Raw genomic sequence first — 22,134 nt, 5'->3', positions numbered from 1 at the left:
TTTATTTTTACTCAGTCTTTCTCGTAAGGTAAGTCGAAGGGGCAGTACGGTCTCTCGAGTTCCTACATTCTCCTGGGCCTAAAAACAGATCTTTCCCGAAATCTGGATACATAGGCCACCGCAGTCGTATACCAAAACCTTTATTCCATCAAAACGTAGGCAGCTGCACAAATTTTGAAATTAGATCCGTATTCACAGACAAATTATGTTGCAGGAACATTGTACATTGTTTTTGTAACTGATTTTTTATTTATTTTAGTTTGTTTTACTTTTTTAGCGGTGTTATGCGATAGGGCAGAAAAGGTCTAATATTGCTACGACGTATCATCCGTGACTCACAGCTTTTAGAAGTAGTATATTCTCACGTATTACTTATAGCTGATGCTGAGAAACATAGCGCGTGGAGACGGGCAGATTCGCTAGGAGCGGCGGCAGGCGTCCCACGGCGCCAAGTAATAGGGCTGTCAGTTCGCTGATTTATGCCTCGCTCCCTCAGTTTCCCAGACCACAAACACTAGTTACCTCTGCTTTTTCTCAGATGAGAACATACCCAATAAATGGTGTCAAGTCTTTAGTGAAATCACGATACGACCATTCTAGCTTACGCTTCGTGTGGTTGCTGAAAATGACTCGGCAGTTCCGTGGACAAGGACATCGTCGGCTTCTTCCATTATCTCTGGCCAAATGAATGAACTGTTCTCAATGATTTCACTCGCAATGAAATTTACTCATAAGAGGTCAATAAAGAAACTGTTGGCTGGTTTGTTTAGAGAATTCTTTATGCCTTACTGTTGGCGTTTTTCGGTTTTATGAAGAGGGACATTTTGTTTGTCACCAGCGTTTATTTTAAATATGTACGCTCCCGCAGCCGCTAACACCTATATGAATGTGAAAGCAGATATAGATTTGTTATTTGCCAGTAAACGTGAGATCAAAACAAAACATAATATCTAATACGAAGGGAATACGAACATTTACGAGAACCCCAGCTGTCTGAGGAGCTTTATGGATACCTTTTGAAAATCAACTGTAAATGAGTGATAAGAAATTACGCCTAAATGCATTTTATACTTTTTTCCGAAATGTACACATAAAATAATGTGAAGTTAGACAAAAGGTCGAGATAGGCGTTATTACTCACTGGGGAACTGTGAACAATGTATGACCACGCATACGTGAACATTTGAAACGGAAAATATTGCAGTTCAGTTTTAATTTAACTTATTTTCTTTGAATGTTATTAATCATCATGAGTTAAATAGATGTATCACAGCAACCAAAATCGGAATTAAGGGGAAGAACTTTGAGATTTTGTATTAGCGTACTTTCGTAGTCGTTTTGACAGTGTAAGAGCGAATATCCAGCTCTTCCTTCACAATGTTCTAGTAGCCGCTCACCTAATAAACGTTGACTCTAAGGCTGGGACTAACAACTCAGGAACCAGGGCACGACACATATATAACAAACCGATAGACACATCACTTTGCACTTTTTCTAGTAAGTTCTTCCAGTATCAACGGATGAAAGCGGCATATAGTTAGGCTGTATGACGGAATTTGCTGTTGTGCGTAAGCAAAATAATGGGAATGAGTCCTAACAGAACTAGCATGCTCTAAAATATCGAGAAGAGATATTGAATAAGTCGTAACTTACAGGGTGCATACTTAACCGAGAAAATCAACACGTCCAAATAACGGATCGGTGAGTGATATGGTACTCGAATGGGTGAATGTTTGCAATTATAATGTATTCATCTAGAGTTATAGTGATGTAACTATGCCTTTTGAGATGGCCGATGTGGCCGGGCGGTTCTAGGCGCTTCAGTCTGGAACCGCGCGACCGCTACGGTCGCAGGTTCGAGTCCTGCCTCGGGAATGGCTGTGTGTTATGTCCTTAGGTTACATAGATTTAAGTAGTTCTAAGTTCTAGGGGACTGATGACCTCAGATGTTAAGTTCCATAGTGCCTAGAGCCATTTGAATTTATGCCTTTTGAAGTCGCAGTGGGTTATAATATAGTTGCATTCAGCAGAGCAGTATTAGGCCTACATGAGCAAAATATGAAAGCGATCGTTGACGACACAGTGCAGTTTCAGTAGTCTTAGAAATCAACAATTTTTCCAGTCGCCAGTTACTGCTACAAAAGGTCTGACAGGGAACATCAATTCGTGTGCAATTTGATCGCCCCAATTGCAAGAAAAACGTAGACACTTATTTGCTTCGATGTATTGGGAGATACAAAAGTTACGCGTAGAGAATAGGAGGGCGTAATGCCTCCGAATTTTTCAATCTGTTCTCAATATCGGCTGAAGTACTACATCCCATGCACACTACTCAGTCAACTTTCCTGCTGCGCCGACACAAGTTGCAGTTCTCTGCCGCTAGAGGACCCCGAATTGTAGCGTGTAACAAGGAGGTGTGTAACGTAACTACGTCGGTGCATGCGAAACAGCGAGCTGTAATCCATCATAAAATTGAAAGTACGAACACGAAGAATTGGTCCACATATGTAGGGCTCCTTCCACCAATGCCAAACCACACATGAGCTCTGCGGCATCTGCAACAATCCGATGCCTTGAGTTCAGTCTCATAGATCATCCTCCATACAATCCCGATTTGGCCCATCCAGTTTTCATCTGTTTCCAAAATTTAAAGAAAGTTTTCGAGGACGTCCCCTTTGATCGTGATGAACCGCTGCAAGCAGGGCTGAGGTTGTGGCTCTGTTAACAAAGTGAAACATTCTACAGTGACAGTACCTTCAAACTGGTTGGTTGATTGATCTAGGGGAGGGGATCAAACAGCGAGGTCATCAGTGCCATCGGATTAGGGAAGGATTAGGCAGGAAGTTGGCTGTGCCCTTTCAAGGGAACCATCCCGAGATTTTCCTGAAGCGATTTAGGGAAATCACGGAAAACCTAAACCAGGATGGCCGGACGAAGATTTGGACCGTCGTCCTCCCGAATTCAAGTACAGTGTGCTAACCACTGATCCACATCACTCGGTCTCCACAAACTGATCTCTCTCTGAAGGAAACGTATTCGTCACCTGGATGTCTATGTTGAGAAATAAATATGTATGCAAGAAGAATAATCTACATCTATGTACATACTCCGCAAGCTATTGTAGAGCGCATGGGGAGGGTACCACGTACCACTTGTATTCATTTGCTTTTCTGTTTCAGTCGCAATTAGAGTGAAGGAAAAACGAGCCTCTGTACGATTCCGATCGTCCTATCTTCGTGGTCATTACGCGAAATGTAGGGTGGCGGCTGTAGAAGCGATCTGCAGTCGACCTCAAGAGCCGGCTCGTTAGATTCCCGCAATAGAAAAGAGGGTCGTCTTCCCTTCTTGGAATTCCAATTGTAGATGCATAATGTTAATAAAGTTTTTTATTTAAAAATCTCTAAGAGTTTTCATATTAAAATTCGGTGGCATTACTTTTCAGCACTCCCTCGTACTTATTCCTAATACTTGCAGACTTTTTTTATTTTTTTTACAAAGGTAAGATCGTATGGTGTATACAACAGAATTTGTGACTAAACTAAGGATTTCCTGGCAGGGGGGACGCAGCATGTTACCTTTGATGGAGAGTCAGCGACAGAAGCAAAAGTTACTTGAGGTGTGCCCGAGTGAAGTGTATTGTGCCACTTGCTGTTCATTTTGTATACTGATGACCTATCAAATCTGTCGTACAATATTAACCTCGGACTTCTTGCAGATGAAGCAGTTATCTTTAAAGACTATTTGAAATTCGTATCAAATAGGACTTACAGGGCATACTGAGCATATTCAAAGAAGGGCAGTACGAGTGATCACAGGTTCGATTGACTCGTGACAGAGCTTGACGGAAATGCTGAAATATCCGAATTGCTGACCACTAGAAGACATACGTCAATTACTCCGCGAAGGCTAGTTGCAAAGTATCAAAAACTAATATTAAGTCAAGAATCGAGAGATATGCTTTCGGGCCTTGTGTATCGTTCCCGCAGAGATTGAGTAGACCAGTTACTGCGAGCATAGAGATATTTAAGCACTCATTTTTCCCGTCAATCATACGCGACTGAAACGGAAAGAAATCGTATGATATGGTACAATGTCAAGTACCCTCTGCCATGAACTTCTCAGTGCTTTATATAGTATAAAGGTAGAGGCATATGTGAAGCCTTGACCTTAAGCCGTTTATTTATTAACACGGGTTGCCACATGAGGTGGGATACTTTTAAGTACAGGAACTTCATTTTACCTCAGATTTTAACGTTGTTTTTCTAGCTGGCAAAGTGGGTATGTGACACGCCAGGAAACCAATGACCTAGGTTTCATTCGTCGGTCGGTGCAAGAGTACATTTTTCTCACTTATCGCTTCTTTTACCTCTGGCAATGATCAGTTAGTACGAAAAATGTCACATTGCACCATAGTTCGAAGTTCACTTTCACCTGGGTGTCACTTCTAACGGCAGAGAAAGGCAAGGCTATACAACCTCAAATAAGACCATACCTAGTAAGGAACAAGGGTATTAAAACCAGCATTCGGTCTGATGACAGCATTACTGTTAATCTTTGGAGGGGTCCATGTGCTCAGTATCGTGGAACGTGTCTCACCCAAGAAGGTAATAAACACAGTCCTACAAAGCCGAGCCGGCCGGTGTGGCCGTGCGGTTCTAGGCGCTACAGTCTGAAACCGCGCGATCGCTACGGTCGCAGGTTCGAATCGTGCCTCGGGCATGGATGTGTGTGATGTCCTTATGTTAATTGGGTTTAAGTAGTTCTAAGTTCTAGGCGACTAATGACCTCAGAAATTAAGTCCCATAGTGCTCAGAGCCATTTTACAAAGCCGACAGTAGATCAATTTCTTTCAGTTCATACTCAGTCTCATAGAATTTCAACTCGACAGTTTATTTATAATTGCTAAAAAGTTTCGAACTGGGATTGCCACTAGCTCGTGTTGGAAAGTAGCAAGTAAGACTCGATCATTTGCCAATGTTTATGAAACATCTTGAAGTTACCACACAAAGAATTCGTGTTAGGAATAACATTACATAAGGCTGAGTAAAATAAACTGCGCAGCATAAGGAGGAAGCTTGCGTTCAACAGCATAAACGATTGAGTGTTCAGCTACCGAATACTGTGCTAGGTGTGGACTACAAGCAGTTATGTCAACAAGATTGATATCCAACTAAACGAAACAATAAGAATTGACACTGGCCCGCTGAATTAATACCAGTTCCCTGGAGTCGTATCCTACTTGGTGTAACAGCTCAGGATCCCAAACCATCACAGGCAATGGACCCAGAATTGACGAAGTTATGAAACAGATCAATACCTAGAAGCCCTACAATCGACAAATTGCTGTCTCAGATTACACATACTGGGCTTGAATGTAGAACGACAATAGGATCTCTCAAGTGTCTCCGTTCACTTACTCCTTGCGATTTAGAAGAGCACTGGAGAGCTAAATGGTCATTGCGTGGGACAAGGGCTGCAGAATCAGATTGCTCCAACCATACCTCGTATAGGCGTGTACCAATCAAGAGAAATGGAGCCGCCTCGACCACATCAGAACCAGATGCAAAGGAACTTCCTATAAATAAAAATTCCATAAAGTCCGGAGTGTGATTATAAATTATAAATAACGTCACATTATTAGTGAATACCTAATATGAAGATTTCAAGCCCACTGGAACGACTTCCTAAAGGTCTCTCCAAAGGCAGTTATATGATTACGTCGCCTGCACATAAAGTATGATACTGATAAAATTTCTTAATAATCCCTTGCTATAATTTTACTCTGATTTTTTATGGTTTCGTATGTCTGGTTAATGTGTTACTTTTCACATACGTCATATTTTACTATAGTTTCGCCATACACTTCGTAATAATAATTAGTAACTCTCTTCAATGTTGTACACTCGTATGAAAAATATAGCATGGGCTGACATCGCGTTGCGGCAGAAGATGCTGCACGTTAATGGGCGATTGTGCTTGCCTCACTGTGTATCTCTTATAGGGAGCACCAGAATGTAAGGAAATAAGATATAAGGTGCTTACACACCCTGCAGGCCTTGTCGCTGTGACACATCACATGGTTCTTTTTTTTCCGAAGTACTTACAACTCGTGCTATTGCTTTTATGAATGGCAATAATCAGACACAATGGTAATCGCAGCTTAGATTAGAATATCCCTTCGTTTTGTATTCTTGACAACTGCATAATTTCGGCTGTGTAGCCATTTTCAAGTGTATAGTAAACCAGTCAAACGAATACGCATGGGCTGCAGTCAAAACTTACGTTAGTCATTATGTCAGCCAGTCTGACACATTATTGTCACTGAAATATTTATTTCGGCTGTGGCCTACTTGCAACTAAAAAAATAGTTTTATGCTGTGAAATGTATATTTAGATAAACTGTTGCTGAAACGACCTCCACAAAAAGGACACTGCTATCATATCTGAATCAAATACTGTTGGAGTATACTTCCAGCGTTATTATTTGGCCGCTTGGGTGCGAGGCGTACACATATTAACAATGCAAATTCTTTGACAGCGTTTCATAGAGTGAGGGGTTAAGATGCTATTGATGCATCCCGCCGGGATGCACTATTCAAACTCTGTGGTCATCTCGGCACTTTTCGAAATAAATGGCTATGTTGGGGCAACGAGTTTCATTCTCACTTCCACTTTCGCACCATATTGTCCCTAAAAAGATAAATCACTTGAACCAAAATCTTTCCTAGAACTTGAATTCGAGTCTCACTCACAGTCAATGTACGCATAATCTACACATAATTACGAGTGTGCGTGGAAAACTTTCTCATTATCTGTACAGAGCTTTTATGAATGGAAGACTTCCCAGAATTATACCACACAGAAGGTTTTGACAGGTATAATTTATTGAATTCCTAAGGGAAAACATAGTAGTGCTCGAATAAAACTGAGCGTTGATTTTTCACTGCTTGATTTGTTGGGCTCCTGTAAATGAAGATGGATACGGTGCAACTTATTTTACATTAGAGCACGCTTGCTGTTCTAAAAGTATTGCCGAAATAATTGGGTTTGGAGGATATACTGTTCTCACGGTGTTCCACATTATGATCATTATGCTCATTAACGAAACCTTCGTAACTGAATGAGTTGGAAATATGTTGAGAAGGGTTTTTAGAGGAATCGGATTTCAAATCTATGAGTCGCCGTAGCGGTAGCAGCACATCTGGTTCCCTGTTCCGGCACTGATGCACCGTATAAAGCCACTAATGATCTGCGTATCAGCAGGCCACAAAGCGCTCAAGAATTTAAATCTGATGACTGCAGTGTTTCGCAAATAGGTCCTAGAATTCAACAATGCTCATGAAAGAGGGCTCTGCGGATGACGTGAGAAAAAAAAATCATTACAGGACAGCAAATTAAACAAGTGTTCACGCTGTATAAAAATATCGAAAATGTCATATAATCATTCTAATAGTTAGTTTCAGGTTTTCAAGTATTTCTAGTAATAAACGCAATAAAGGACAGAAACCAGAAATGACAGATATTTTACTAAAATTCCTGTGACCACTCAGTTCTTAATTAGGGTAATGTCTTTAGAGGAGCGAATGCATAAAATACGGCCACAGTATTGAAACAACAAGAAAGGGCAATAAGAATAATAACGAAAAACAAAAAGTAGGGTCACCATAAACTCTGTTTAAAGAGTGTCGGATTCAAACTGCATTAATACACCTACAAACGTGTTATGCTTATTCAGAAAAAAACAGTATTAATTGTCTCACTAAGTACCCCATTCAATGAGCATGAGAAAAAGAGCCAAACTTAACTAACTCTTATCTGGAAAATTAAGAAAAAGAACCGTATTTTCTACCCAGGGAATCAAACTGTACCATAAATTTTCCAATAAAATGAAACAGATAACTAAAAGCAACATGTTTAGAAACTCAGTTATAGCATGTCTGTTATGCAAAACTTACTATACTTTAAGGAACTACTTACACAACACAAAGTCGTGTATGATAGAAAAAATGTTGCATTGTGAAAAATGTAAAAAATTAAACGTCTCTCTCATTCATGAATATGCTTTCAGTGTACAATCTGTATTACTGGATTAACTGTATGATCAGGATCAGTGATGGGAAATTCTAACACACTTTCATCTTCCTGAGCTCCTGTATTTTGGAAGGATGACTCAATTTTTCAGGCAGACCAAGCGAAGGACACAGAATATAATGAAGAGACAGGGACAATTCCGTGGTCCTTACGTCAGGTGGAAGGAAGTGTGTTTGGTGTGTAAGGTAAGTGCGGTGAGTGGTGTGAGATGTGAATACATTGTATAATGCTAACTCTAGAGTTAACTAGACCTGCGTGTTTATTATCTTTTACTTATGTAGCGTTTTGTATTACGCTGACATGTCTACTACTGCTGGGAAATGATATGTGGATGCCTAGGCATCTGACTAAGTAGCTAAATAATTCTGGTGAAGTAATTTGCGAAGAACTTAAAGAGGTGTTGAAGAGAATGAGATGGTGCATTGTAGCAAGCACCAGAAGTCTGCTTACGTCTTCTGTTCAGTCCTCAACTGCTGCAGCCGCACCGTTGCTGGACAGATTTGGCCTTCTTTGTTGGATGTCTTCAGGGTTGATGTCCTGCAAAAACAAGAACGTACATGTCACAAAAGCGTCTAAGACGAACAACCAGTTAAATACCATGTATTTATCTTATGCAAATAATGGTGGGGATATGATTTTTGAGTCAATTTTCTATTGCACTAATTGTGAACTCGAAACTCCGAACGCAAGTATAATTGATCAATGAGCTTTCTTCTTGAAAATTTTCTAAGAGCTGAAATCTCCCCAACGGCTTCTTTGTACATAAACATTGCCGAAGCAATATCGAATTCAGAAAATTCCGCAATGTGATTTAATGAGAAAGGCATTATTATAATTTACATTTAAAATACTTATGACTTCTACCAACACGCTAGACCGAATCCTATACTTTCACCGTCATTTTTAATGTGTTTATTAGGTACAATAATGAATATTCAATGTTGGCAACGACGCGTAGGGCTTACAAAACTTTGGTGAGAAAAGATTAGTCCATACTATACAGTATGTTCCAGAAGTGTTGTGACGAACTTGGCGGAGTTGTAGAGGGTGTTCTGTGGAACAAATCGAGGATAGGAAACCGTGTCCGGAAACGTCATCCAACGGAGCCACAGAATGTCGAAGTTACAGGTGACGGCGCCTGCTGCTAGGCAGCGATTAGGCAGCGAAGGTGACTTTGTACGCTGAACGATTCGCAATGTTGTTTGTTATTCAGTGTTCGCGACTGATGTACATGGTCGCCAGTGGAGGAGATGGAGCTAGTTGCCGTGCAGAACGCCCTATTTCTAGGAATGCCATGCTCTGTTGCCTCGTTGGATGACGGTTTCAAGCATTGGTTTCCAGCCGCAGTTTATCTTTCTCCTGACACGTTCTAAAATATCCAATGTTTTTCGGTATACAGGAGAAAAATAAACTGAATACGGAAACCTGTGTCCGAAACCGTTATCCACCAAGCTACAGAGCATCATATTCATAGGAGACAAGGCCTGTCTTCGCAGCAGCTAGCTCGGCCTTCTCGACTGGCGATCGCGGCAATCAATCGCGATCATTGAATAACAACAAACATTGCGAGACATTCCGCCTACGGTCCGTCAACGTAAAAAGTAACAGTTACTGACGAAGAGGTTGCCTGGTGGCTATAACCTCGAAGCTCTTTAGCGTCGTTGAATGATATTTCGGAACACAGGTTCCTATCCTCGATGCGTTCCTCAAGACCTCTCTACAACTCCTCGAAGTTAGCTCACCCTGTATTCAAAGAATGTAGACTCCTCACTCTTACACTTCTTTACTTTCAATATAAATAAAAACTTCCAACGCTACACTGAAATCTTTCGAAATATAATTGAAATGTAAGTTTTTCAAATGATAGAGCACAGCAAACATTCGTCCATTTCTTTCAGATTTTATTAGGCAAATATAGATTTCAGCTAGTGCCTAGCCACTGTCAGTGCACTATTTCATAGTAACAATGCATGTCCTAGTACGTCAGTCCCCCGTTGTTCGGGCTTCTGTCACAGTTCGTTCAAGACCTCTGCATTTACCCAGTAAATAAAAGCAGAGGTGCATTTGCATAAAATAGAAAACCGGCAGAATGAAGTTTTAAGCATGATCTTCTGAAACACTGTTAATGCAGGCACTGCCGAATTTGTGACTAATAATATGATGAATGCTGTGTTCCACATTATCTGAAAAATTTGTTTTCTCCAGTTACTCTTAGATGTTACCTAATTTCTGTTGCAGTTTTAGTAATAGTCCAAAGTTGTGGTTCTGAAAACATATACAAAACGCCGTAAAGTATTCTATTAAATTACTGTATCATTAACTTCAGTTTAATATAGGTTGACTCGTACAGAGGAGATAACAACAACCAGGGATAATATCTTTTTAACTGTAATTGTGTCTCACAACGATTTTAACGATGTAAACAAATTATTTAAGTGAAGATGTTTTGGGTATTTACATTGAAAAACCCGTGCTGTTACTGCATGATCACAAGTAGTCAGCACTGGGAAGTAAATGGCGCAGATTTGAAGTGTATCTTAACGTGAAGGAGCTGTCTGGAGGTGAACCTGTCGGCTGGGAACCGGTAACGGCGCTATTGAAATAAATAAATAACATTATAAAAAGTGGCTGGCTACTGTAATCTTCTCTGTAAGAGTCAATTTATATCTTGTACACAGGCATGGGCTCAGAATATCACTTTTCGACAAAACAGCATTAACTTTAATTTGCTTATCGCTTAGTTCAACGTTTGGCGCTGTTAGTGTTAGAGGTTTCTACAGTTTTAATGACGCCATGCCGCAGTCAGAGAAGCAAGTTTTCGACAAAATGTGTCATTATTTATTCACATAAGACAAGAAGTTGGCTACCGTAAACAGCTTAAGTTGAAGCAATGGAACCGTTAATGCTGTTATTGAACAACAGAAATATCTGTCAGCAACTTGTAACACGTTATCAATCTGAGAATGGCCAAGTACCCTAGTTTTCGCGTCTGTGCAAAGCTTCCAGCCTTGTATAATACGCAAGTCTTATTGCGTTACTCCAACATGTTTTCACACACATCACCAGTGGATCTATTCGTTTGAATTGTAGTTTGGAAACTAGAAGAAGGCTGAAAATGTTGACTGTTGCTTAAAGTCAGCTGATAAAGACGTTTATTGTACTTGCATCCGTACTCCGCAAGCCACCTTACGTCGCATGGCGGCGGATACTCTGCTACCACCACCTTTTCTACCCTTCCCTGTTCCATTCGCCTAAGGTGTGTGGTAACAACTATGGAGAAACCTCCATATGAATTCTACTTTGTCTGATTTACTCGTCACGTTCATTTCGCCAGACGTATGTGGGAGGCAGTAATATACTGCCCTACTCTTCTTAGGACGCCAGGTTTCCGAATTTCAGCATTAAGCCTTTACATGATACTCAATGCCTTGATGCAGCATCCGTCACTGGAATTTGTTGAGCATCTCGGTAACGCTTCTACAATTACAAAACCACCTCACAACGAAACATGTCGCTCTTCGTTCGACCTTATCTACCTATTCTAGTAATCCAAGGGTCCCAGACTGATGAAGAACACTCAAGAATCGGTTTTAGGAGTGTTTGGTAAACTACCTCCTTTGTAGATGAATTATATTTTCTTAGGACCCAGCCAATGAATCTCAGTTCGGCATTTGAATTCTACAGTAGGTTGCTCCTGTAGGGTACTCATGGGTATTTTAAAACAGTTACTGTTTCCAGTAGTGTTTGCCGAATACCTTAATCGAACAGTAACGGATGAGACACAAACTGAGATACGACGAAAATGGGGAAAATAATGACCCGCATTTTTATGAAGTATCCATGCCTGCATTTTCCTGAAGCGATCAGGGAAACAACGGAAAACCTAAATCTGCAAGTTCGATTACGAGTTTGAGCCCACTTCCTCCAGAATGCGAGTCACATGTCATACCACTGCGCCACATCGTTGGGTCTCTGGAATGCGTGATTGTGTGAATTTTATCCATTGAACTCCGTGATTGTAGTGTGAATATTGTGTAGTTATAAAATACTGTCTCATTTCATAGTTCAGTTGTTTTTAAAGGCTGTCGTTGCATTGTTGTGGGAACAATTTCAATGCAACGATCGGCTTAAAACGCCAGGATGGCGCTGAAACATCATTTGACAACAAAATATACGGAAGAAAAGAATTGCGTTTTGAATAAGGTAGGAATCCGTCGTCCAGTACTTCTAACTCATGTCATCCTAATGATATGTTGTAGCTATAGTTGCAGGAGTCTATAAAACTTGCAGTGCCAAATAACGAGATATTCTAAATAACAATCTAGGTAATTCGTCTGCCAATAATGATGCAAAGGTGTAGTATTTTTCAACGCTTCTTAATCTTTTTTTTAAGAAAAAAGGAGGACAAGAAATGTTACTGATTATGACACAGCAGGAATGCAACATTTCTGATTGCTCTAAATAAACGTAAGTTTTACGTAAAGTGAACCATAACGATAAACGTATAAATTCCAGCACGTAGTTTAAAACTACCTGCATCCAAAGATATCTTCCACATTTTCCGGAGCATTCTTTACGTCACCGTTCTTTTAGTAATCACGTGACATCCGAAAACTAAAGTAACTTTCCCTCCAGAATTTTGTGACTGTTGTCACGGATTTGATAGCAGAATGCCTGCACTAGTTAAGAGTCTGCTGCTAAGGACCGATTGTTAAGTAACAAAACGTTAACTTCACAAGTTGGAAACTCCTCATTCTTTTGGAATGAAGGCAACACAAAAAAGAACGAAAGACACAAGGAGCTTTCTCTTCGGGAAATGTCAACGCAGACATCTCTTCAGTGTCAGAAGTATGTTGAAATGAATAACACTCTAGTAGATGGCCTCTACAACGGCAGCGAAGTATGAGGGAGATGGGAACTCAGTATGGTGTGGTACTATAACATGAACCATGGAACTTGCCATTGGTGGGATGGCTTGCGTGCCTTAGCGATACAGATAGCCGTACCGTAGGTGCAACCACAATGGAGGAGTATATGTTTTTTGTTGTGCTGGTACTGAGAACGGCTGAGAGCAAGGGTAAACTACAGCCGTAATTTTTCTCAAGGGCATGCAGCCCTACTAATGATGATGATGACGTCTCATTGGGTAAAATATTTCGGAGGTAAAATAGTCCCCCATTCGGATCTCCGGGCGGGAACTACTCAGGAGGACGTCGTTATCAGGAGAAACACAACTGAAGTTCTACGGACAGGAGCGTGGAATGTCATCCACTAATCGGAGTGGTATGTCAGAAAATTTAAGAAGAGGAATGGATAAGTTAAAGTCAGATATAGTGGGAATAAGTGAAGTCCGATGGCAGGAGGAACAGGACTTCCGGTCAGGTGAATACAGGGTTATAAATACAAAATCAAATAGGAGTAATGCAAGAGTAGGTTTAATAATGAATAAGAAAACCGGACTGCGGGGAAGGTACTATTAACAGCAGCGTGAACGCATTACTGTAGCGAAGACAGACACGAAGTCCACGTCCACCACAGTTTGGTTTATATGTCAACTAGCTCCGCAGACGATGAAGATATTGAAAAAATGTATGATGAGGTAAACAAAAGGAGACGAAAATTTAGTTGTGATGAGGGAATGGAATTCGATAATAGGAAAATTAAGAAAGTAATAGCACGTGAATATGGCATGGGGAAAAGGGATGAAAGAGGAAGCCGTCTGGTAGAATTTTGCACAGAGCATAATTTAATCATCGTTGACATTTCGTTTAAGAATCGTTACAAAAGGCTGTGTATGTGGAAGAGACGTAGAGACACCGAAAGGTTATGTAATGGTGAGTCAGAGATTCAGGAACAAGATTTTGGTGGTTCAAATGGCTCTGAGCACTATGGGACTCAACTTCTGAGGTCATTAGTCCCCTAGAACTTAGAACTAGTTAAACCTAACTAACCTAAGGACATCACACACATTCATGCCCGAGGCAGGATTCGAACCTGCGACCGTAGCGGACTCGCGGTTCCAGACTGCAGCGCCTAGAGCCGCACGGCCACTTCGGCCGGCCAAGATTTTGGATTACAAGATCTTTTCAGGAGCAGATTTGAACTTTCACCACTATTTATTAGTTATGAACTGTAGATTAAAACGGAATAAAGTGCAAAAATGTAGGAAATTAAGAAACTGGGATCTGGATAAACTGACAAAACCTGCGGTTCTTGAGAGATTAGAAGGGAGCATTGGGATGATTGACTGAAACAGGAGGAAAGAATACAGTAGAAGAAAGAATGCAGTAGAAGACGAATAGCTAGCTTTGAGACATGACATACTGAAGGTAGCAGAGGGTCAAATAGGTTAAAGGGACAAGGCCTAGCAGAAATCCTCGGATAACCCAAGAGATATTGAATTTAACTGTTGAAAGCAGAAAATAAAAATGCAGCAAATGAAGAAAGGGAAGGGGCATATAAACGCCTAAAATATTAGGTTGACAGAAAGTACAAAATGGTTATTCAGGAATGGCTAGAAGACAAATGTAAGGATTCAGAAGCATATATCACTAGGGTATAAGTATATACCGTCTACAGGAAAATTAAAAAGAGGTGTTTGCAGAAAAGAGACGCAGCTGTATAAATATCAAGAGCTCGGATGGAAAACCAGTCATAAGGAAAGAAGGTAAAGCTGAAAGTTGGAAGGAGTACATAGAAGAAGAGAGATGGAAGAGGACCTAAATGAAGATGAGATGGGAGATATGATACTGAGAGAAGAATTTGAAAGAACAGTGAAAGACCTTAGTCGAAACAAGGTCCCGGGAGTTGACAATATTCCGTCAGAACTACTGACTGCCTTTGGAGAGCTATCCTAACAAAACTTCTTCCATACGGTGTGCAAGATGCAAGAATCAAACGAAATACCCTTATGCTTCAAGAAGAAAGTAATAATTCCAATTTCAAAGAAACCAGTTGTTGACAGGTGTGAATATTACCGAACTGGTAGTTGAATAAGTCATGGCTGCAAAATACTAACACGAACTCTTTCCAGAAGAATGGAAAAACTTGTTGAAGCCAACCTCGGAGAAGATCAGTTTGGATTCCGGAGAAACTTAGGAACACAGCTTATCTTAGTGGATAGGTTAAGGAAAGACAGACTCAGTTTATGGCATTTGTAGACTTAGAGAAAGTTTTTGTCAATGTTGACTGGAGGAATCTCTTTGAAATATTTAAGGTAGCAGGGATAAAATACAGGCAGCGAAAGGCTATGTACAACCTGTACAGAAACCAGAAGGCAGTTATAAGAGTCGAGGGACGTGAAAGGGAAGCAACGGTTGAGAATGGAGTAAGACAGGGTTGTAGCCTATCTCCAATGTTATTCAATCTGTGCACTGAGTAAGCAGTGAAGAATACCATAGAAAAAATTGAAGTGGGAGCTAAAGTTCAGAGAGAATAAATAAAAATTTTGAGATGTGCCGATGACATTGTAGTTATGTCAGAGACAGTAAGGGACTTGGAAAAATAATTGAACGGAATGGACAGTGTCTTGAGAGGAAGATGTAACACGAACATTAACAAAAGCAGAACAAGGATAATGGAATGTGGTCGAATTAAATCAGTCGGTGCGGAGAGAATTAGAGAGGAGAAATAGGAGCTAAAAGGAGTAGATGCATTTTGCTGTTTGGGCAGCAAAATTACTGATGATGGCCGAAGTAGAGAGGATATAAAATGCAGACTGGCAATGTCAAAAATAGAGTTTCTGAATAAGAGAAATTGGTTAACATCGAGTAAAGATTTATGTGTTAGGAAGTCTCTTCTGAAAGTATTTGTATGGAATGTAGCGATGTACTGAAGTGAAACATGGACGATAAGGAGTTTAGACAGGAAGAGAATAGAAGCTTTTGAAACAGGGTGCTACAGAAAAATGCTGAAGATTAGATGGATGGCTCAGGAACTAATGAGGAGGTACTGAACAGAGTTAGGGAGAACATAAATTTGCGGATGACCTGACTAGAAGAAGTGATCGGTTGGCAGGATGCATTCTGAGTCATAAAGAAAGCACTAATTTAGTCTTGGAGAGAAGTGGGGAGGGGAATCCGTAGAGGAAGATTAAGAGATGAATACAGTAAGCAGATTCAGAAGGATGTAGATTGCAGTAGTTATTCGGAGACGAAGAGGCTTTTGCAGTCCAGAGTGGCGTCGAGAGCTGCATCAAGCCAGTCTTCGGATTCAATACCACAACAACTATAACGTAATTGTAAAATTACAAAGTTGAGTAAATTTAATCTAGATTGCGAAAGGTTAGTGCCTTATCTCAATCATCACGAACTAATGAAAACTGTATGACATTCTTAACATTTATTTCGGATATCAATTTACATGAACTGTTGTTTCCTTATGCAGACGAAAGTAGTGTTGTTACACTCAGCGTCACTGTTTAGAGGACACCGCTATACGATATGTTTTGCTGTGCCCACCTCGGCACATTTAGAAAAATTGTTTAAGTTTCCCCGCGGCTGGAACACGTTCAGGATGTCACGCAGCCGTTGCGGGCTGCGGCCCTTGAGGTATCAGATCCGAGAGGCGTCGGATGTGTCGATGATGTATCACCTCGCCAGTGTGGGGGGTGCAGGGTGGGTGGGGGGGGGGGGGGGTACTGACGGGTGACAAGCTACGGGACCAAGTCCTACTCACGTCCGACCGGCGAATGCGCAAGCCATCTAGGACTAACTACTATTTATTTGTTTATTTTCAATAGCAGCTCCGCTGTCTAGATTCTATGACGGAACCCGAATTCTATTAATGACCAGATAAAAATAATAGTTACAATAATTTAATCATACAGAATTAAGCATTCAGTCACATTTCGTATGTACACTGTAGTTTGGAAGCACGATAACAGTATGAAGAACCACAGTTCTGATAGTAGTTAGTACAGCCTATTACCACTTAATCTAACAGATATGAACTATTTGGAAAACTGAAGAAATGTAACTAATAGGCTGTAAGAGAGAAAGGCGCATAGAAACCAGGAGGAGATGTGGGTAGTCACCCCCTTGGAATATACATCGTGTGAACAGCCCGCGGCTAGTTTCCTACATTCTGTTACTATTCCACTTCTCTGCAATCCTTCAGATGTGACAACTTGAGCCTTTGCTCCCGCTCCAGGGCAGCTGATTGTATTCACTAAGGAACACTGTTTTGATTGTGAAGTTGCAGGTGTATTTTCCATTGAAAGGTGTTGTTATTATCATATTAATCTAATTTTGATAGCTTTCTAAGCCTAAGTGTTTGATCTGTTCCAGATGTGGGAAGAGCACTTCTTTTTTCTATCGTCCACGCAGCGTTGTAAGTATGGGTGTTGACATGGAACACTTCAGTTTCGAGCTCCACCCACTGTAGGGTCCTACTCTCTATTTTCCACCCGCAACACTCTGGGAATTCCACGGCGAAAATTTTCCCTATATCCCACTAGCAATCTGTTACAGATTTAATGGCCAGGCAAATAGTTACGCACAAAGTGGCATACTGAAATACTGAGGAATGGTGAGATGCATTTGAAGCTCTCGAAGGCTGTAGATAACGAATGTCATAGTAGGAAGTTCAGGTGAGACGAATGGACGTCTCTAGAAACGGCAGTCCCAGAAATTGGGTAGTCAAAACTAAATACAAGGAAACCTTGGATAGCAGAAAAATACTTCAACTGACCCACTAAAGAAGGAAGTACAAAAATATTAGATAAACGGAAATATAAGTCACTTAGATATGAAGTAAACAGAAAGTGTAGGGAAGCCAAGACGAAATGCCAGCAGGAAAAATACGAGGAAATTTAAAAATAAATGGTCGTTGGAAGGACTGATTGCAAATAGAAAAGTCAAAACAACCTTCGGTGAAATTAAAAGCTAGGTCTTTAAGCGAAGATGAGAGAGCAGATGGGTGGAAAGAGTACATAAGGGGCTCTAAGATGGAGAGGAGCTGTCTGATGAAGTGACAGAAGAAGAAATGGGAGTCGATACAGAAGGCATAGGGAATTGAGTATTAGAATCAGAATTCGGTACGGATTTGGAAGACTTGCGATCAAATAAGGTAGAAGGGTAGTTAATATTCCTTCGGAATTTCTAAAATCATTGTGAGAAGTGATAACCAAACGACAACTCGAGTTGTTGTGTAGAATTTATGAGACTGGACACATACCATCAGACTTATGGACAAATATCATCTACACAATACCGAAGATAGCAAGGGCAGATACGTACGAGGACTATCGCACAATCAGAATAACGTCTAAGGCATTGAAGTTGCTAACACAAATAGTCTAGAGAAGAATGAGAAAGAAAAGGAAATCAAGCAGCTGTTAGATGTCAGTCAGTTTGGCTTTCTGATATGGAAAGGCACCAAACAGGCAAGCCTGACGTTACACTTCATAATGGAAATACGACTGAAGATAAATCAAGACACGTTAATTGGATTTGTGGACTTTGAAACAGATTTCGAGAACTTAAGGTGGTGCAACATACCTAAATTCTGTGAATAAATAGGAGTAAACTATAAAGGAAGACAAGTAATATCAATATGTACAAGAATCAGGAGGGAACAATAAGAATGGAGGACCAAGAATGAATTGCACGGGTTCAAACGGCGTGAGAGAGGGATGCAGTCTTTCGCTCCTACTGTTCACCCTATACATCGAAGAAGCAATGACAAAACTAAAGGAAAGTTTCAGTTGTGGGACCAAAATTCAGGGTGAAAGGATATCAATGATATTATTCGCTATCCCCAGTGAGGGTGAGGAAGAATTACAGAGCCTGTCGCATAGAATCAACAGTCTAATGAGTACAGAATATGAACTGAGAGTAGGTCTTAGAAAGACGATAGTAATGATGAGTAGCAGAAATGAGATTAGCTATGAACTTAACATAAAAATTATGGACCATGAAGTTAAGCAATTCTGCTACCTTGGAAGCAAAATAACACATGATGGACTAAACACGAAGTTAAAAAGCAGATTAGGATGTGCAAAGGGGGCATTCGTGGCTAAGGAAATTCTGACAGTAACAAACTTAAGCCTTAAAAATTTGAGGAAGAAATTTCTAAGAATGTACGTTTGGCCACCGCATTTTATGGTAGTGTATCATGGAATGTGGGAACACCGGAAAAGAAGAGTATCGAACCGTTTGGTATGTGACTCTATTCAGGGATGTTGAAAATTAGGTGCACTGATAGGATAAGGAATGACGACGTTCTTCACAAACTTGGCGAAGAAAGGGACATATGGAAAACACTGTCGATAGGACAGTTTTGGAACATGTCTTAAGATATCAGGGAATAGCTTCCATGGCACTGGAGAGTGCTGTAGAGAGTGAAAACTATATGGGTAGACAGAGACGCGAATACATCCAACAAATAACTGAGGACGAATGGTGGAAAGCCAGATGAAGAGGTTTGCACAAGAGAGGAACCACGGTGGGCCGCAACAGACGGCTGAAGACTGACGACTCAAAAAGAAATAAATTTGCGTCAGAGACGTGGCTACTCACGTTTCCAACGACTTGCCAAAGCATTTAAAACGTATTGCAGGTAATAATTTCTTTTGAACAACTTCTTGAATTTGCTTTTCAGACGTGAATGCTAAGTATTTATAGAAAGTGCAAATACCAGACCCTAATAAGAATCGAGAAGAATACATTCCTTGAAAGAAATAAAGAAATCGAACCACAGATTTACTATCGCTGTAAGAAAGGTAAACAGAAACGAGCTAATTAGCTACAACCCGAAATAACTAATCAACACGCTATGTGTCCGAAGATACGTGGGAATAGGATAAACAATAAATGATTATCCATTACGTAACTATCTGTCTACAAAACAACCTGCAAACGTCTCTGTTCAACCGTTTGTCTATGGATTTTTTTTTCTTATTAACGCAATAATGAAAACCTTCCAGACGTAGACAGTTCTACTGCGCTGATATTAGGAACTGCAGACATTTGTAAAATACACGTCTTACATCATAGTGGAATTTCAGAATGGTAACGGGTACGTTTCAATACTTGTCAAGCAGTTTGCAAACTGATCTTCATTTACACAAATAAAAAAGATACGATAATACCCACTAACTCAACATGTCTTTGGCTGGAATTGGAGTTGTCCGAGATACATACTAAAATATATCTTCTTTACTGTTACCAGTAAAGGATGTCATGACATTTTCCGTGGCCGTATGGCATAAAGTAAGTACAAAAGATTTTCTGTTAAATATTTCTAATTGGGAACGTGTTTCCAGGCACCGCGAGGTTTTGCCCTGTCCGCTTGGTTGCGGAATCGGTTGTAAATGACTAAGATAAAGCTGATTCAATACAACTGTTATAAAATGGGCTATTGTAATTAATCTTAAAAATAAGGAACATAACATTCGTAGAAAACAGTAGGAACTTAACAATATGCTTAACGTGGTATGCTGATCAGAAAGGGAGTCACTACCAACTTGAGGTTTTTGGAGACGGTACTTTTAGGGTTTCTGGGACCAGTGAAGTCGGGGCGTAAAATATAAAGGATTAAAAAAAAACAGTAGAATTAGAAACACAGCTTGCTTTGTTTGAATGGACAGTGGAAGTAAGAAATCACTGCTGCCAACCAACAATAAAATTATTTATGTTGGAGTTTTAAACTGAGACAAAACTCATTTTTAACTGCTTCCTTTGCTAGCCGATTAAACGTCTCATTATCAATTGTTCCATAATGATTTATAGCCTGTGAATTTAGTTCCTTTTCTATACATTCCATTAGCGCCTCTGCTACTGTGATAATAAAATACTTTGCTTCTTGTTGCAGTTCCTTACTTCAAGAGTTTTCATAACAGACGTAGATCAAATTTTGTTGTTGCGGAAACTGTTGTAACAAAATTCAATGCCCCTATTAATGCAGTACTTTTGGCCGTAAATATGGAAGTTCTCGAGATAGTTGGAAAGCGTTGCTTACGGAGACTTGAGGACGTGAAAAAGCGCACCCTATATGACTTTCAGTTTTTCTTTGTAATGTGGCGTTTCTTACCCCGCTGGTGTGATTATCTGTCAGACCGATCCTGGTGTTGCAGGAAATTTTTTTGCGATTTTCGACAAAATGACGTGTTTGTGAGATGTTAGCATGTCGCACGTGTCGCTTTGGAAGGATCCAGCTTGTAACTCTTTTCACTGTTGCATCAATAATTTCCTGCAGTTGATTAGAATTGTGAAGGAAATTAAGCGAATGGGTGATGAAGTCTGAAACAAATGGCTGGCGACTCTTTGAAGAGGGAAATATACAAGGCAACGCCAAACATGCAATCGACAGATGGAGAAGGGGTCGAACTACGTTATCAACGCGCACTAGTCGAAATTCTTGCTAGTCGTTTACTGGCTGTTTGGACACCGTCGAAATATGCTCTGTAAATTATTTCTAAGCGTACTGTATGAATATAAGAGACAGTGGTACTGTGGAACGTTATTTGAAGTCGATAGCACAACATAGTGCAGAGCCTCGCTTCGTTGATACTGGGATTCCTATAGTCAAGAGTCTGTAAATACACTCCTGGAAATGGAAAAAAGAACACATTGACACCGGTGTGTCAGACCCACCATACTTGCTCCGGACACTGCGAGAGGGCTGTACAAGCAATGATCACACGCACGGCACAGCGGACACACCAGGAACCGCGGTGTTGGCCGTCGAATGGCGCTAGCTGCGCAGCATTTGTGCACCGCCGCCGTCAGTGTCAGCCAGTTTGCCGTGGCATACGGAGCTCCATCGCAGTCTTTAACACTGGTAGCATGCCGCGACAGCGTGGACGTGAACCGTATGTGCAGTTGACGGACTTTGAGCGAGGGCGTATAGTGGGCATGCGGGAGGCCGGGTGGACGTACCGCCGAATTGCTCAACACGTGGGGCGTGAGGTCTCCACAGTACATCGATGTTGTCGCCAGTGGTCGGCGGAAGGTGCACGTGCCCGTCGACCTGGGACCGGACCGCAGCGACGCACGGATGCACGCCAAGACCGTAGGATCCTACGTAGTGCTGTAGGGGACC

The 22,134-nt window shown here is 40.8% G+C and overlaps 1 protein-coding gene across 1 annotated transcript in view; it reads right to left on the bottom strand.

Annotated features, from left to right (window-relative positions):
• LOC126298617 (zinc finger and BTB domain-containing protein 24-like) overlaps positions 1 to 22,134 on the bottom strand; it is a 972,133-nt gene that overhangs the window by 453,727 nt on the left and 496,272 nt on the right. Inside the window, exon 3 of the mRNA XM_049990024.1 lies at positions 8,542 to 8,628. The gene's annotated coding sequence lies outside the window, so the exon portion shown is untranslated. The remainder of the gene's footprint in view (positions 1 to 8,541; positions 8,629 to 22,134) is intronic.

This window comes from Schistocerca gregaria, chromosome X (assembly GCF_023897955.1).
Source record: "Schistocerca gregaria isolate iqSchGreg1 chromosome X, iqSchGreg1.2, whole genome shotgun sequence".
NCBI lineage: Eukaryota > Metazoa > Arthropoda > Insecta > Orthoptera > Acrididae > Schistocerca > Schistocerca gregaria.
The sequence above is the reverse complement of the archived record's forward strand: the minus strand, read 5'-3'. Positions and strand labels throughout refer to the sequence as shown.